The sequence below is a fragment of the Meleagris gallopavo genome, chromosome Z (genome assembly GCF_905368555.1).
Source record: "Meleagris gallopavo chromosome Z, MGAL_WU_HG_1.1, whole genome shotgun sequence".
NCBI lineage: Eukaryota > Metazoa > Chordata > Aves > Galliformes > Phasianidae > Meleagris > Meleagris gallopavo.
In genome coordinates this window covers 74,057,731-74,075,789 of record NC_139435.1, presented here as the reverse complement: position 1 = coordinate 74,075,789, position 18,059 = coordinate 74,057,731, and the positions used below count along the sequence as shown (strand labels likewise).

Sequence of the window (18,059 nt, the reverse complement as noted above, 5' to 3'; positions counted from 1 at the left end):
CTGCTCTGAGCTCTGTTGGTAATACAGCAATAAATGTGCGGTCAACACTACTTCTGATATTACAACTTGATCAGCAGTGGGGTTCCTTAAAATTGCAGACCTGTTTTGCCTTAGCTGAGCATATTTTGGCAAGATATGCCAGAATTTTAAAAGCATAACAAAGATATTTTTACTCACAATTTGTTCAGTGCATGGTTTATTGTATGACAGGGATTTCACAAAGCAATCTAAAATCTGCTTAACAGCCTGGAATTTCCTAGGCATTTTTTTCTGGCTTAGCAGTCTTGGAGGAGAGAACCCATGACTACACTGTTTTCTATCTTGACATATTGCAATAGCCAATATTTCTCCAAAGCTCATACTATCTATTTTAAAAACAAATGGTAAAACAAATGGCTTCAGCACGTGCTAATGAGAGACCATGAACGGATATTACATCAGTTTGCAAAAATTACACTAGTTCTTCTCATACAACTATAAATACTGACAAGAGGAAACAATATAATGCATTGCACTGTTCTCAGGGGGAGCTGGAACATTATGTGTAATTCAGATTATAAGACATGGAAAACTGTGCAGCTGGGCAGAAGTTAAACAGGCTGTTTCAGTTTTATCAATAGGGCTAGCTGTTATGTATGGCAAAGTTTGAGGATAGATTCCAAATCAATCATGTCTTAGAACAAAATATGACCCAAACATAAGCATAGAAAATTAAATTACTTAAAAGAAACCTATGCCTGAACTTACTGCAAGAAAACAGATTTATTAATGATAAGTAGATACTTACCAGATATTAACCCGAACTAGCTATTCCTAGAACTAAGAGAGCCAAGAAAATAAAGAAATTTGCAGTAGAAAGAAGGAAAAGATGTTGCAGGACACTTACACTCAATATTGTGGAAAAAAATTGAAAATTGTGAAAGTAACACTACTGTCAAAGGCCACTCTCCTCTTTCACAAGGAGAGTGCACACAAGGAATACACATATATATATTTTTTTCACAGTTAAGAAACTGAAAGTATAAAGGAAAGAGATAAAAGATGTTCTTTAAAATATAAAATTGGTCCCAAAAAGCCAGAATAGAAAGTAATATTATTTCAGTTGGACTGCATTTAAAATTGAAATAAGAACAGACTCAAAAGATTTTGTAGAGCAAGTTGTTAAAAATAAGCTAGTAATAAAATATATCTTAGAAGTAGGAACCTGGCTAAAGAGCGAGGGGAACTAATATAGGATTGATGTGTAAAAGAAAGATAAAGCCATAGCAGAAAAGAAAAATGTATTATTTTAATGCTTTCACTCAGGAGAAAATCCTAGAGTTTATACGATCCCATGTATTCTGGAATTTCTTATGATGAACTGCAATAAAACCTAATTTTCACAAATCAACAAGGAAAACATGAGCAAATTCCTGAAATGAACCACTTTGAAATACTCGAGATCCAAGGAGGTGCTTGGTTTCTTCAAACCACTGTCATTCCTCTTCTGTTTCCTTCCACCTGCTTCTTTTTATCTTGTGATTTATGGACATGTAGAACCTGTGTATATTTTTTCTAAAAAATGGCTTTATTGACAATATAATTAAGGAGTTCTGCCAGCAGTTCCTGGAGCTCAGGTGCTCTGATGCTACACTAGGCATCTCCAATGGGTGTGGAAGGTGGGCACTTCAGTCACAATCTCATCCTCTTGTTATAGCCTTTTTACCAGCTCAAGACAGCATTAACTCAAGACTTCGAAAAGTAATGAGATATGGAAGTGGTGAGCTACCGACTGGTCAAATGGGATAACAGCATCTGAAGAACCATGTTAAGGAACCGAGAGCAAAACAAGAAGCATCATCATACTCCTGCAGAAACACTTTGAATCTAGTAGCGTAAGTCTTGATTCCTAAATACAGATCTGGTCATTTTTTCATAGAATCATCATAGAATAGCTTAGGTTGGAGGAGGTCTTAAAGATTGTCTATTTCAAACCCCCTGCCATGGGGAGGATTGCCAGCCACTTCATTAGGCTGCCCAGAATCCCAGCCAACCTGTCCTTGAGTGCCTTCAGGGATGGGGCAGCCATAACCTCCCTGGGTAGCCTTTGCCACTTCCTCACCACCCTCCGAGTAAAAAATTTCTTCCCAACATCTAACACAAATCTCCCTCTTTTAGTTGAAAGCTTTGTCCTGTCACTATCAGACTACGTAAAAATTGGTACCCCTCCTGCCTGTAAGCTCTCTTCAAGTACTGGAAGACTGCAGTGAGGTGCTTCCAGCCCTTCTCTTCTCCAAGCTTCTCTCAGAAAATTTTACAAGAAGACTAAGATAAGGGCATCAGAGATGCTCAGAATTCTGAAATGATTTTCAAATAAATAAACTAAACAACTCTGGATGATTCTGGAGGCTAAGACACAATCCAGAAGAAAAATGATGAACATATATCTGTAAGATTACAAGCAGTACTGAAAGGGTGGAAAGGAAAAGATTCCTTGCTCTTCCTTGTAATGCCAGAATTAGGGAACATCTTATCAATTTCCTGGGCAATAACTTGAAAGCAAATAAAAATAAATTTATTTTTTGATATCAAATAAAATTATAATTATACAGCTAATTGCCACGGAAGACTGTGGAGCAGAGATTTGAAAAAAACATTCATCAGAGGCTATTAAAAACAAGGATCTTTATAAAGATTCTTTAGAGTCTCTAAGAGTCTTTATCATATTCATTCCTGAGACATGGTACAAAAAGAGTTCTTACAATGAAGTATTTCCAGTGTATTGTACAAGCTGGCTAAAGTCTGTTAACATCAACTATAAATGTTTTATTAGAATTGGAGACTGCAGCACGCTGTTTGGAAAACATGTAAGTAAGAGACACACTGAATATGTGACTTTTCAGGGTAGTTTGCTTTTACATCACTTTCTATACCCTTTTTTTGCACTGCTATTGTTATTCTGAGATGCTTTCAGTTCTCATTATAAGCATTTTGAAGAAATAGAATAATTGCAGAATTAGAAGAATAATTATAATTATTTTTCTTCTGAGAGAAGAACTCATTGGAGCAGCTCTGCTGAGAAGGACTTGGGGGTTCAGGTGGATGAAAAGCTGGATGGACATGAGACGGCTGTGTGTGCTTGCAACCTGGAAAGCCAGCTGTATCCTGGGCTGCAGCAAAAGAGGAATGGGTGGCAAGGGAGGTAATTATTCTCATGAGGCCCCATCTGAAATACTGCGTCCAGGTCCAAGACCCCTAGGACAAGAAGGACATGGAGTTGTTGGAGCATGTCCAGGGGATTGCCATGGTAATGATCAGTGGGCAGGAACATCTCTCCTATTATGAGACTGATAATGAGGGAGTTGGGCTTGCTCATCCTGGAGAAGAGAAGGCTCTGGGGAGATCTCTTATAAACTTATGAATGGCTTATAGAAAGGAGAGACTCTGATTTTTTACATGGTCTGACAGTGATAGAACAAGGGGAATGATTTTAAAACTAAAAGAAGGGAGATGTAGATCTCAGACATGGTGAAGCACTGGAAGAAGCAGCTCAGAGAAGCTTTGGATGCCCCATCCCTGGAGGCAATCGAGTCCAAGTTGGATGGGGCCCTGGGCAGCCTGATCTAGTGGGTTGCAACCCTGTCAATGGAAGGGATGTTGGAACTGGGTGATTTATAATAAGTATAAATAAGCCATTCTATGATGATTCTATGCTCACATGTATTTCCAAATATATGGAATGTATTATAAGAGGGTTATATGCTTCGTCACACAGTGCTATAGTTAAGTCAAAAACACTATACTTGTAAAAAATGAAGGTCTGGATACTTAAAACCAAGGTTAAGTGATAAAGATTGGTTTGTAATAGACTGCTTATGGCTAGGCCCATACACAACAGATTGGTTGCATCCACAGAATGAAGTATTGACCCTGGTTTGCTATGAAAACCAGGTAATCTTAATGTGGTGTTTTATTCTGGTATGGATTTTCACTTGCAAGCTTCTGAAATAATATCTTTGCATGTGACAGGGATGGTATTTTTATAAACTACGTTGTTTTTTGGTTGTTATTCGTTTTGCTTGCTTTTTTTTTTTTTAATTAGTGTGTTTTTCAGGTAATGAAATATGATTTGATGCTCAAATACCCAAGGCTACAGATCCTACAATAACGACAGAGTAGTCAGAAATGTATTTTCTGTAGTGTTCAGTATCCCAATAAAGCAAACTTCTGTAGATTTGTATTGCCAGAAGTAATTTATTAGCCCTTAGGCAACAAAGTTATCAAAACACTTTCAAACTTCCTCGGCTTTAGCATAGGGCATAGTTAAGCCAGTTTTTAACCATTAGTTGCTGCAGATGTTCTGCTAGTTCTGTTTACTATACTATAATAGCTGGCTAACAATGGTAATTATTGCCTTTCTTTGTCAATTCCTTACTCCTCCTGCTGAATCCCTCTAAACATCCGTTTACTTTCATAGGTTATTTCTTCTCTTGAAGGATGTTGTACCATGAGTGGTACAACATGAGTGTTGTACAAGAGTTTGTTCTCTTCTTGGATAGCTTTTCTCTGACTATGAAGGGCCTCCCTGACCTCGTGAAGTGCCTTGTTCTCATCTAGGAGGGAAAGTTTCTGAGCCGTGAGTGCATTTTTTTCCTCAGAGATCTTCCTCTTCTTCCTTGGTGCCTCTGTTGTACTTTTGTAGAAAATTGGCCTTGTTTTTCTTCCATAGAGGTAAAAGCTCTTTCCACCTAATTTTGTCCTGCATTTCAAATGCTATTTCTTGTTCTCTGAGAACTCTACATTCTTCACTGAGGGCCTTACATTGTTGTTTGAAGGCCTTTAGCCATTTCTCATAGTGCTTGGCTTCTTCTGAAGAGTGTACATACTTCTCATGAAGATCTGTATTCTCTTCCCAAAGAGCTTCATTCTGTCTTTAGATAATTTTATTTTGCTGGTAATAGGCTTCGTTCTTGACATACAAGAATCTGTTCTCTTACTGAAGGATTTGATTCTCTTCTCAAAGTCCCTGATTCTCCCTCCAAACTACTTGGTTAAACTCTGTCCTTTCAGAGAAGGTGACAGATGAGGCAGTACTGAACTGCTGTTATTGTTTAAAGGCTCCTCTTCTTTTTTGTCAGACATTTTGTCCCTTTAATGCACCATCCAAGGGTTGTGCTGCAGTCCAGATAGGTGATTCCACCTCTTCTATTCAATAATCATGAGAAGTAAAATGTCATCAGACTCTTGTTAGAAGAGCTTATAAATAAATAAGTAAATGAATAAACAATCCACAAATTGTAAACTAGAAATAATGGCAATTCTAATATTTTACAAGTATTGAGTATTTTTCCTTGTCCTGACGTACATACAAATAGTAAATTAAAATTAAGGAGACTGAATTCGTTGTATGGAAAAGAATCTTATAATTTTAGAATCTTAAAAATTTGGAAATCTGTCTCATAAACATACAAAGTGGCACACATTCTTGGAGAAATCTGTACTGTTTATAAATATTTTTAATTATCTTTTTTTTTTTTCTTAAAAATAAGTCTTCTAGTGCTTCATAAAACATACATTGTTCTAGAACACTCACCTTAATTACTACTTAATTTGCTATTAATGTTGTTTTTATTATAACTACCTTGATCTGGACTGGGAATGGCCTTGAGTTTAAGCCAACTTTTAATCTTCCAGACAAATTAGGACAAACCAAATATATACTTAAGTGACAAAAAAAAATTGTATCTACAACTCTTTTAAGAGGTAGAATTAGTGTATCCCTGTGTTTGGACTCTATCATCCAAGGTATAAGGACAATTATCCATTTTTTAATTTGCTTTTGTTTATGTTTTATACTCCCAACCCTGAGAATATTATACTGTTTACACTGGACTAAAAGTACAGGTGAAGAAGAAGTCTTAAAAGTTTAATTTTTACACAATATATAAAAGCATAGTATTATAACATCAGGGATGTTTTAGATGTGTGCCTGTTGTTTGCAAGGAAGCGTTAAACAATTAGCCAGTATGACACTTGTCCATATATATTATATATCAGACTAAATTTATATACATATATAGTGAAGAAATCTCCAGAGTTTCAGAGAATGTATGTATCTGTAGAGTATAGAGTAGGATAAATGGAGGAAATCATATGGTACTTACTGTTGTATTGTCTTTGAATCACTCAGCCATCTGGCATATCATGGTGGATCTGTCAGCCACGTCATTCCAGAACTCACAGTATCAGTGATGTAGCAATGAATGCCTCTGGTGATCACAAAAGTTCCAGTCATCTAAACAGTAAGTGTTTGTATAGCTAGGATTAGCTGGCAAGATAGTCTTTGTATTTAACAGTCATTAGTAATTGTTTGATAGCTGTCACTGAAATATTTTCTTATGTAGCCTTACTCCTATTAACCTCAACAGAAATTTGTGGTTTTTGTAATTGGAGTTATTTTCAAATTACAGAAATTCAGCATGGAGAAGGCTCCAAGGTGACCTTATAGTGATCTTTCAGTATTTAAAGGCGATAAAGAAAGCTGAGAACAAGTTTCAAGATTGCCCCCCCAAAATATCAATTTTTTGGGGGGGTTTATTTCTGCCTCCATTTTCAATCAATCGAACCAAACTGATGAATTGGTTTCACCGCAACAAGGTGAAGGCATCCTACTGGTATTATGGTTTGGTTGCTGAATCTTATTTATGATTAAATAAAAAGCATTAAGAATTTAAAGAAATTTTGTTACTACAATACAACATATCATTGCTAACTATATTATATTTCATGAGTGCTCTGAAAATAATGCCTTCTATTTTATTATCTTGGCCCATATCATCACAGATTGATGTCGGTGGTATGGCAGTAGAGATTGAACCTTCCTGCCAGTATTCCATGATATTTTGTTGCCATGCAGTAGATAGCAGCAAAGCAGCACTCTGACAGAATGACATCTGACACAGAAATAAAGATGAAGCAAAGGGGTAAAACTGAATTTCTGCATACTGCATACTGAATTTCTGCATACTTCCTTCTGCAGGAATGAAGGAAAAAATGGAATCCATTGGCATTCATCTCATCGATGCTTGCTGAACATTTATGGAGGCCAAACAGTGGATGTGAGCACACTGAGGTGATGTGTGGTGCATTTCAGTGCTGGTGACAGCAGCAGTGGATCACCTCTACTGGTGCAGATTTTTACGAGTACTCGTGTTCATCACTGGCAAAAACACACAGCTATTGATGATGACTGTGTTGAAGCAGAGTGTTTTGTAGCTGGGAATGTCTTCTATCCAACAGTGTTATGGTACTTTTTGTATCAGATGTAGCTTCCATGGAAATAAATGAGAGGCATTACTTTTGGAGCACCCCTTGTAGATGCAGTCCTAGGCAATTCCTCTTCGCTCAGTGAGGTCCAGGCAATCCAAAAGTTTGGGTGTCCCTGCTCTACGTCTTATCACAGTCAAAAGTACCCAAACGTAGCATACTAATGGCAGTGAACCTTCTGTTAGAAATCTTGTGTTAGAAATGTTTTAGCACTCTGTTCCACCTAACATTAACCTTGTCTTAAAGGTTACTCAGGTAAAGTCTGACTGTTGTGTCTGAATCAGAGACTCAAGAACCAAAGCTATCATTGTCTCTGTGTTGCTGTTTTCCTCACACTTTGCAAGAAATCGTTAAAACCATACTGCTATCCTGATGTGTCACATATTGCAAGGACTATAGATAGTGGAAATGAAATGCTATTTTCATTTACTCAAACTAGAAGTGTAAACTCTCCATCAGTGCTCAAAGATTGCTCAGGGCCGTGCACTTACAGTTTCTCCCTGTAAACAGCAGAATAAAATGTTGCAATGGCCTAATGTGAAATAGTGTGTGGTAATTAAATGACAAGGCAAGCCACCATTACTATATAATTACCTGATAACCAAATTGTTAACTTACCACTTCCCTACAGATAATAGACACGTTTTAATAGATCTTCACAATCTCTGTGAATTTTATCACAATTGCTTGTTTTTGAAAAGACTCTTTGTATTCAGATCATTTCAATAGTCTCTAGGCGCTTTCTAAAATTCTGATCAGAAGTTAATTATTAAGACAAGGTAAGACTTGTATAGAAAAATATTTATCTACAAAATTGTGTGTTTTTCTGTCCTTTTTGTTTATATTAACATTTTTGTACATTTGTTTACAATGGTGTTAGAAGCACTTCTTGCAGGCTTTTCATGAAAGCACAATTGCTCCAAATACTTTAGCTCAAGGGGTGGCATCTCAAAACTGACATAATCCATAGGTTCTCCAAGTTCCTGTGGTCCATGTGAGTAGAGAGAAGATCACCAGGCTCCTTCCTGGAGCACAGGAGAAGATTTTGTAGTTAAAAGAAAAAAAAAATCTGAATCACATATATGGCTTTCCTATGTTATCCTTCAAAGTGAATACAGATGAGCTTTAAAATGACAGCAAAGTTATGTTTGAACTGAAAGAGCTGCTTTTTAATTTTAGCCTCCATTTGTTATAGAGGAATTTGTTTCCTATGCTTATACTGCAGTGAGATGCTGAACTTCCTGATCCTCACAAGCCAACACTCCCAAGCACATGGACGAATAATGGAGCTTGAGAACTGTTAGCTAAGCTAATGTCAGCAATCACACCTCCCACAGCTATATGTTTTACTCACACAGTCCTCTACAGTTGCCATCTGCTCAGTGCAAACTGGAATAAATCCCTTTTGATGTGCGCTAACACTATACTTGGATGAGTAAAAAAAAAAAAAGGGAAAAGAAAAGAAATATTAAAGTGAAACTGCAACAGTGTGATTTACAGTTTGGCAATATGAGTGGTTAGGATGGTGAAATTTTATTGGCACCACTGGCTGGGCTCTGATGAGGGAAGTGAATGCAACTAGTGCAACTGCCATTGAAAACAAATGCAACTGTTGTGGTGGTTGTAATTTATTTATTTATTTATTCATTTATTCATTCATTCATTCTTCAACTGTATTTTTACAGAAGAAATCTACTTCCCCAAAAAAGCAAAAATGCTGGTAAGTAAGAAATGAATTGAAGGAAAAAGGCCTACTGTAAGCTCCAAAACTAAACACAGACATTCAGTTATTATCACTGCTAAAAAGCAGAAATTGTAGTGGTAAACTGGATCCTAATATATATAAACTATTTGAAGGAAAGGGCTTTTTCAAAATGCAACAGATCTAAAATGTGCACAATTATGCCAGCCTTAACAAAGACATTACTTTCTAGTGTATTTACTTATCTCAGAGCTAACCAGGATGTGTTTTCTCTCATTCTTTCTCTCAGAGGCAAATGACAAGATTCTTTTACTTTAGAGGCAGTAACAAGCTTATAGGTTTAATCTTTTGCAATGAATATATTTTAAATAAGTAAGGTTGAGGTTAGATACTAAATAGTACTTCATGTTGTGAACATGTAGAAACAAAACATTAGGTCTTGCAGTAGACTACTGTGATGGTGGGTACAAAGTCAGAGATCTATATTTTGTCATATATCTGACCAGCTCCAGTGAATTGTAATGTAAATTCTTTTGAAAGATTAAGAACAATCTTTTGCTATAAAAAAAATGAATCTTAGTTATTTTTTCTTTCATATTTTGGGCAGCAATAAGAGATTGCTCACATAGAATAGAATACAAGATTGTGTTCTATTGTGTGCTGTGGCATGGCTTTTTGGATGTTTTTAGGGCCATATTTGTTTAAGCTAATAAAAATCCGAGCTAAATGCCTTGGTATCAAAACTCAGTGTTCAAACAGAGAAATTTGCTGTAAACTTGGACACAAAGTTAGTAGAGAGCTTGTTTCAATAAGTGTTAGTTTCACAGGAAAATTCATGATAGATTCTGAGCCACTGAGTATTTCACACATTTTAAAATCACTTCAGACTAGTTTGGGTATTGAAGAGTGGGTCAGTTCTACCAAAAGTGTGTCCTGTCTCTTAGACTGGGGCTTCAAGTCTTGGCTTTGGCTACAGGCATCAGTCAGCAGTGGTAATTACCTTCTTGTGTAATTCTATGGAAGTCTGTGGCCCTCTGTTTTTATCTTCATGGTAGGACATGGATTAAAGAGTTTTTATGTTTAGAGTATTTCTGAAGAAGAGTTCTGATTCTGACTTCAATTTTGTCTAGGTAGAGCTTTGACCTTTATAACAAGTCTATAGAAAATAGCATGTTCTAAAACACAATTCTGGCTTACAATTTTCAAATTTTTTGTTTGTTTGTTTGATTGATTTTCAGGTAGACTTTTGGGTGCATTTGGGGTTTGTTTTAAACCATAAGATTGAAATGTCTTTTAATGATACCCTTCAAGATTTTGTAACCAATCACAGGCATGGTCATCTTAACTGATTACATCCAAGATGTTTCACTTTATGTCTATGAGTCAATTTACTTTTGCCTTGTATTTTTGAATGACTCTTACACACAATCTATCAGTGCTTGTGTCAGATCACTCTACAATCATTCTACATAACTACAGCAAGAGACAAATCATGAAGATAATGCATATGGATCAGAGAAAATAGTGCAATCAGTGTATGCTGAGAAAACTTAGAGCATTAGACCATCATAGATTAATAAGGGATAGAGAAAACCAATATGTAAATACAATCAGCGTATCACATCATTAGGAATCAATTCCTAAATCATCTGGAGATTATAAGATGCTTTTTTCACATTTTGTAGAATTTTCTGCACTTGCATAAATGTGTGTTTAGAGAGACATGCATACATACTACATTCTGAACTAAAAATCAAATCAAAAAAATGACACAGCGCAGTATCTTTCTATTGGATTTTTAACAGAAAATGAACGTCTAAGTAGTAATCAAATTAAACATAAATTGATATATATTCATTTAACATTCGATGATCAAGTGTCTACCTAGGTAACAATATAAACATTAGGTGACTTATTTGATCAGTCATAGCCAGGCATCCACAAGGGAAAATGTGTTCCAAGCTTACAGAAGACCATACCAAGCATATTTTTTGAATAAATTAGAATAATGAATATGTTAAGAGGATTGTGATCTACTCACTAATGTTCCATAGGCAGGAAAAGAGGCTAAATTGTTCGTTGCAATTTACTCGCTTAGCTCTAATGGTGTTTATTATTACTTACCTGATCTAGCAGGAGAATAGTGAAAAGACAAGGCATCAGACAAGAAAGCTAAATTTAAAAAGATGTTATTGCTGTAGATTTGATTTGCATACATGCCTATCACCTGAAGGCCAGGATGTGCTTCTTGTACAGTCCTTGCAGAAATAGATCACCAGCTTCCTGTGGGAATTAGATGTTTCACCCATTGCCATTGAAGGAAATAGTGTTCTCACTACTGAGGATCACATTTGAGAGTTCCAAGGCTTTCCTCAGGCTTGATGAGGCTTTCCCCCTCCACATTCTCACCACCATACACATCTTTTTGCCCCATGTAAAGTTGTACCACACTGCCTGGTAGCCCAGACACACGTAGCTTCGAAGATACAAGAAATTAAAAGTGATGGTGTTTGACAGAAAAAAAAATGCCAAGGGCTGTTAAAGTTCCTGAGACCCAGAAAGTGTGCAATTGCAATGGTGCACACCACTCTCAGCACACGCTCAAGATTCCCACTGTGGTAAACAGGGCACAGTGGCAGTTCAATATGGTTTACAGCAAAAGGTCTTTGCAGCATTCTCTAGATAAACTGTCTTAAAACGTGATGATAACCGTTTTGGATTCCCAAACTCATGGGCAGGGCCTCATGAAAATTACAAAGCAAAAGTTGCTCAGTATTTGTTGCTGCCTGATGTGAATTTTAAAAAATCAACCCACATTTCATCTGGTAGTTCTTAGGCATCTGCATTCACTGGATTATATTTAACAAGGGCTATGCATTGAACATTACATATATTTCATTAACCTAATTAGAAAAGAGAATAATGTCCAAGATCTAACAGTCTCTGTCACATCTATTTTTTGGACAGATGACCCGTACTCTTAGAATCTCAAAGACTAAAATTTGCTCTGCAATAATTTCCAGGTTAGACCTTCATTTGCTTTGTAATGAAACCAGGATAAATGATAGACCAATTGTTATGTGCATTTCTCTGTTGTGCAGATAATGGACAATTTTGCAAGTGTCTTCAATATATGAAACAGAAACATCGTGGTTATGAACTGAACTGCTGTGACTTGTATATGAAGCATAAATGTAAGATAGTCTTTTACTATTATAAATGTGAAAAATAAATTTGAGCTGGCCAAAGCATTCTATTGCTGAGTAATGTTTTCTGTTATTGTTAATTACCCTAAAGCCTGTTTAAATATGTATTACTTACATAGTTACGTATGATTTAACACTAATAATTTACACAGAGTATGAAGTTAATTTCCAATTAACTTTTAGCTCCAGTGGTTTTAGAAGTTGCTCTGAATTAAAACTTTCTATTTTTCCACTTTTCCATGAAGAGTAGCAGGCACCATAATTAGAAACATTCACTTATAACTTCATTTTTCTTTTTTTCTTTAATTTTATATTTATCACATTTTAAAATTATCATTAACCTAAAATTTGAGAAGAAGAAAAAAACATGGAATGGGAGAATACTGGTTATCTTATATTTTTCTGAGTGCAGAAGAAAAATAGAACTGAAAAATACACAGAGATTCTGAATTTAATAAGGCACTGAAACCTCTGAGTCCTAAAATACAATTAATGTTTATTGCCTAAAATCAATTTGCTATATTCTCTATGCGCTAAGGGGAAATCTATAAACATTGGAGGTAAATCACTAACAAGCCTTTCTTTTTCATACAAATGAAAAAAAATCTATATTTCCCTAGCTATTGATGTGGAATAGGACTAAACAAAAGAAATTCATTGCTTCCAGTGAGATTTCCAGTGCAGCACTGAAAGAATATAATTTCACACATTATAGTTAGTGTCCTGCATGTCTGTGCTTTAACTAGGCCCATAAATATGATTCTGAAAACAGCCCTACAGGACCAATAATTGACTTGCAGGTTGCATGAGAAATAATTTTTGAATGGAATAAACCATGTAGAGTCAGAAAATTTACAGATGTTCTCTTCAGGATTTTGTTATGCTAAATCATCTCCTGCAATCTAAATCCAAGCCTCTCATTTCTTCAAGACCACTTCTAAGAGGGAAGGAAAACGAACAGTAACAGAAGTCCCTGTGTGTGGCAGTTTCACCCGAGCAGCAGAATCACTTAGAGTCCATCTATCCAGTCAAGACAACGATTTGTTCCAGACACTAGTTTCCACTCACAGCACTGCCATGGCTCAGAAGATGGGCACAGATGGCAAGGTCAGACCTATACGAAAGGTCCCATGCATTTGCAGAATGAGTGCTGAGCAGTTATTAATGCAAGGGAGATGTGTTGCAGTGCTACAATCCCTATTTGATTAGGCAAATGAAGCACAGCCTCTTTGTGACAACTTCCTTTATAACAAACAGTTGTTATAAACTAATCTGGGTTGGTTGAAATAAACAATATTTTACATTGAAGGAGAATCTGCCTTCAGTGTCCATGCTGATGTATTCATACCAATTCAAGCAGCCCTGATGAGAATTTCTTTAATACTCAGAATGTTCAGGGTGCTTGCACCCAACTGTCTTTGGATCTGCCATCATGTCAGTAGGCTAATTTAGAGAGAGAGGAATTCTGTGAGTTATTAGTAATATGAAGACATTGCATGCAGCATAATTGCTCCTTTGGAGCTGATAATGACTTTTTATTGCCTAAAAAACAATTTGCCATACTGTGTGGTAATATAATCACTGATTTATGTTGTGAACACATGTAATTATATACTGTAGGCCAAATTCTCTTGTATCCATGTTTGTATCCATGTACAGTGAAATAAAGTCACCAAAATAAAGGGACCAAATTTAGTGTTATCACTACCCAGTTTCTTTTTTTCATCTTACTAGCTTCTGGGATGAAAAACATTGTAGCTGTAGGCTATGTAGAGAAGAGTCTGTAAGGAAAAAATCATAGGTAAAGTTAGGTGACTGAGAAACCCCACAGAAACAGCAAAGATAGATTCACAGAGGAGAAAGGATGATACCGAGATAGGAACTTTGATTCCAAAACTTTACAAATCCAGCATCTCTGTCTCTCAGCTGAAACCACGTTCTCAAGCTGAAGTACTGCTATACTACACGAGATGCTTTCCCTTAAAGAAGCCTGGACATGTCTCAGAAATAGTTTTGACAGAAGTAATAAGACTCATCTAAGAATATATCGGTTAACATATCGACCAAAAAGGCAGGAGACAGGGTTTGAACGCTTCTCAGGCACAGAAGGGATTTGAAAACATTGTATGCCTTATTCCCACCTGAGTGCACTGATCCTTAAGATAGAGCTGATTTAGCCTCATCCAGCTGCCTGGATGGTTGGCTAGATCTTCTTTAGATTGTATCTATCTGGGATAAAGCCTGAGAGAGGCAAGGAATAGATCTGAGCTTGGGAACATGCAGGAGCTGAACAACAAGTGGTCTGCTCCTTAGAATGCAGGTGGCTTCAGAGTGCCATCAGGAGACTATATGTGTCAGTTGAATGTGGTGCCTGAGAGAGAAGATGGTACTTCAAGAAGTCCATTACCTGCTTTATTTTCATCCTGCTTCCTGATTCAAGGGGATATGAAAAGTCACGATAATTAAGTTATGTATGTGTAGTAGATTCCTATCTATTATAGATAATCATTTACCTAGAAATATATTACCTTTCATTGTCATCAGTTTTCCCATAGCATATAGAATTTTGCCATCATATAATCCAACAAAGAAATGAAAGAAATAAGCAGTTTTAGGAAAGATAAAATAAATAAACAGCTGTAATTTGCCCTAGGCACATGCTTTTACTAATTTTCTTTTGTTTCTGCTCATGTCAGCTAGATTCAATACACTACTTTTCTGATAATGGTTTGCTTTCTTGTGTGACATTTTGAGAACCTGCCAACACTTTCCTGTCTTGTCATTAGATTTATAGCTCTGTATGAGTATGTAGGGTCCAATTTGTCTAATTCTCTTAGATTTGCAGGTAGTTTGAAAAGAGTCTTGGAATAAGGCCAGTAACAAAACCCTCTACATGTAGATATTACCTCTGTGTTTTGCCTCACAAAAAGTTCAAAAAGAATTAATAAGCTTCCTAATAAGCTTCTTTTTTTTGACTTGCTTGGAGATGACATCTGTAATAAATTATTCTATCACCTTCCCAGGGTCAGAATGACTCTGGCTGGCCTGTAGTTTCTCAGATCTTCCTTCTTGTTCTTATTAAAGACTGGAGTGAAACTGGCTTTCCCCAGTCCTCAGGCACCTGCTCTCCATAATCTTTCAAGGATGATAAGAGAGTGGTTCAGTAATCATTTCTGCCAGCTCCTTCAGCACTCCATTGAGGTCCATGGATTTATATATTGAGCTTGCCTAGATAATTTCTGATAAGTTCGTCCATAATCAAGGGGAAGTCTTTCTTTCCCCAGACTCTCTCACTTTCCTCTAGGATCTGCCATTTCCTAGGGGCTGTCTAAGTAGATTGAAGCACAGAAGGTATTCAGTATTTGTCTTCTCAGTGTCCTCTGTCACCAGCACTTTGACCTCATTCAGCAGCAGGCCAACATTTTTCCCAGTCTTCCTTTTGTTATTGACATAATTAAAGACACCTTTCTTGTTGTCCTTGTCCCCTCTTGCCAGATTTGATTCCAAATGGACCTTAGGCTTCCTCATTGCACCTCTGCATGCCCTGCTAATGCTTCTTTATTCTTCCCAAATGTCCAGACACTTCCATTTGAGTTTTGTTACGAGTATGGGTCTACTGCAATTTTTGGCAGATTTGTTACTGTTACTGTTAGGCATGCACCAGTCTTGAGCTTGGAGGAAGTCTTTGTATTCTGGCTCCTGTCATGCGATGCAGCTAAGGAACGTTTGTATTTCTCTCAGCACCTCAAAAGCTACGAGAGCTCCCTCCTTGCCTTGGAGTCGCCTTGATTTCAGGACCTTCCTCACACACTGCAGTCTCCCACTGTGCTGTGGAATGCACTTACATTGGAGTTAATAATCTCAAAGTACAAGAAGAAACACTGGTAGTGGTCTCATGTTATTTTAATACACAGAATGCTATGGATATGGTTTCCACTATGGGCTACCTCTCTCAGATGATAAAACTCCATCTATTGAGAAAAATGAAAAGGGGCAGGAAAAGGGCAGTGAAAATATTTATGACATAGAAAATGTTTACCAAGCAGTGACTTAAAATGGATTGTTTAGCTTTTGAAGAAAAGGAATAAGAAAGGACATAATGGAGCTACGCCACAGAAGTAATGGAAAAAAAACATCTGTCAATTCTACTTCTCCAAAAAATAAATCAGTGTTTGGCAAATAATTGGTTATTAATTCAAATTAATTGCTGAGGAGTTGTTTCCTTTCCTTCTAGGATTGCTCAAACCACTTGGTTTAAAACCCCCTTATAATCAGACAGAGGAATGAAAAGGATAAAAATTACATAGTGGGTGATTTGGGAAAGTATTATCACACTAACTGTTTCTTTCTTTTTCTCTCATGTGTCCTCTTTCCAGTACAAAGATGATGTCAGTTGGAGCAATTCCTTTAAGGAACCGAAGGTATAGTGTTCAAAAGAAAAATCTCTGTTAGGATGTTTACCCCAAGTTCTCTTCTTCGTAGAGAATGAAACTTTGAATGATAACAGAAGCCAGCTTCATAGCTTGGAGTCTTTTTCCCAAAAACTAGGGACTAGCTTTCCAGAAAAGTGGGATAAACAGAGTCAGTTTTTATATGAGAGATGGCTAATATACTTGACATTGCCTTGGTTTAGAGGCTTCATTTTTGTCAACTTCATTTTCATGTCCTGTAGAACTAAGTCTGATTTGTATCCAATAGCTCAATCATTCATTATGACAAAAGTATTTCTTTATTCAATTTTAACATTTTCACACAGAAAAAATTTCTACTTCTCCCTTTTAAAATTTCAATTTAAAAACTAACAAAAACCTCTGAAAGGATAAACGCAATTTATTTTAGATTAATAGTGGAATTTCGTCTCTCAAAAATACAGCTGTTACCCTGCTTTTGGTTTGGAAATAACCTACTACTTGGTAACATTTTAATTTGCCTTTTCCCCTTTGGGGTATTATCTTACATAATCTAATTCTTAAAAATTTAGCTGTTGATTTTAATAATAACAGATGATTAATTTCAGCAGATCCTCGTTAGTAACACTGTTCATTTCAGATCCTCATTAACCTGTCAGATAAGAGCTTTGGATTCACCACTGTATCAAAAGGGGTTCTAATAAGTTCTAATTAAGGTGAACGAGTTGTCACACGTTATATTTCAGTGTGTTTGCATGCAGGAGGACTGATAGCTTTGTGCTCAAATACAGTTACAAACACATAATTTTCTGGACTTCATTGTGCCATAGCTCTGTTTACAGAATCAAATTCATTAAGATACAAACTGCTATCCAAACTGTTCAGCTAAGAAGCTATCCCTCGGGGTGGACAAGTATTTGAATCTGTTGTTATGTAAACACACACAGTCCATTATTTTGTACATGAAAAATTTGTTGTTTTCAGACTGCAGTGTATTTCAGATTTACCATTTAGCTAAAAAGTCGTATACAAGAATGCAAATGAAGTAGAACTTGATCAGCAGCAACATGAGAGAGTCAGATATTTAAACTACTTGGTGACAGCTTTTTTTTTTTTTTTTTTTTTTTAAATCAATAGAGAAGCACTGAAACATTTAAGTCTCTGTCAGGGAACTCACTGATTATCTTAGGAGAAATCTGATAGGATGCACTAAGCAGAGACATTTAATGTTCCTGGGCGAGCTATAGAAAAAGCTGTCTGTTTGGAAAGAAAAACTGTGAACATAAGATACCATTTCTGTTTACAGGGATAACCAGCACGCTATAAATACCTCTTCTAAAATACCTCATGTTGGACAAAATAGAAAACTGAGGATGGCTATTAAGATCACTCATGTCTGTCAGTTCATTACCAAGGTTTCATCTGATTAATTCAGTG

The 18,059-nt window shown here is 36.4% G+C and overlaps 1 pseudogene; it reads right to left on the bottom strand.

Annotated features, from left to right (window-relative positions):
* Positions 1-4,410: 4,410 nt before the first annotated feature.
* The window catches only part of LOC146542396 (uncharacterized), a 148,531-nt pseudogene continuing 134,882 nt past the window's right edge, over positions 4,411-18,059 (bottom strand).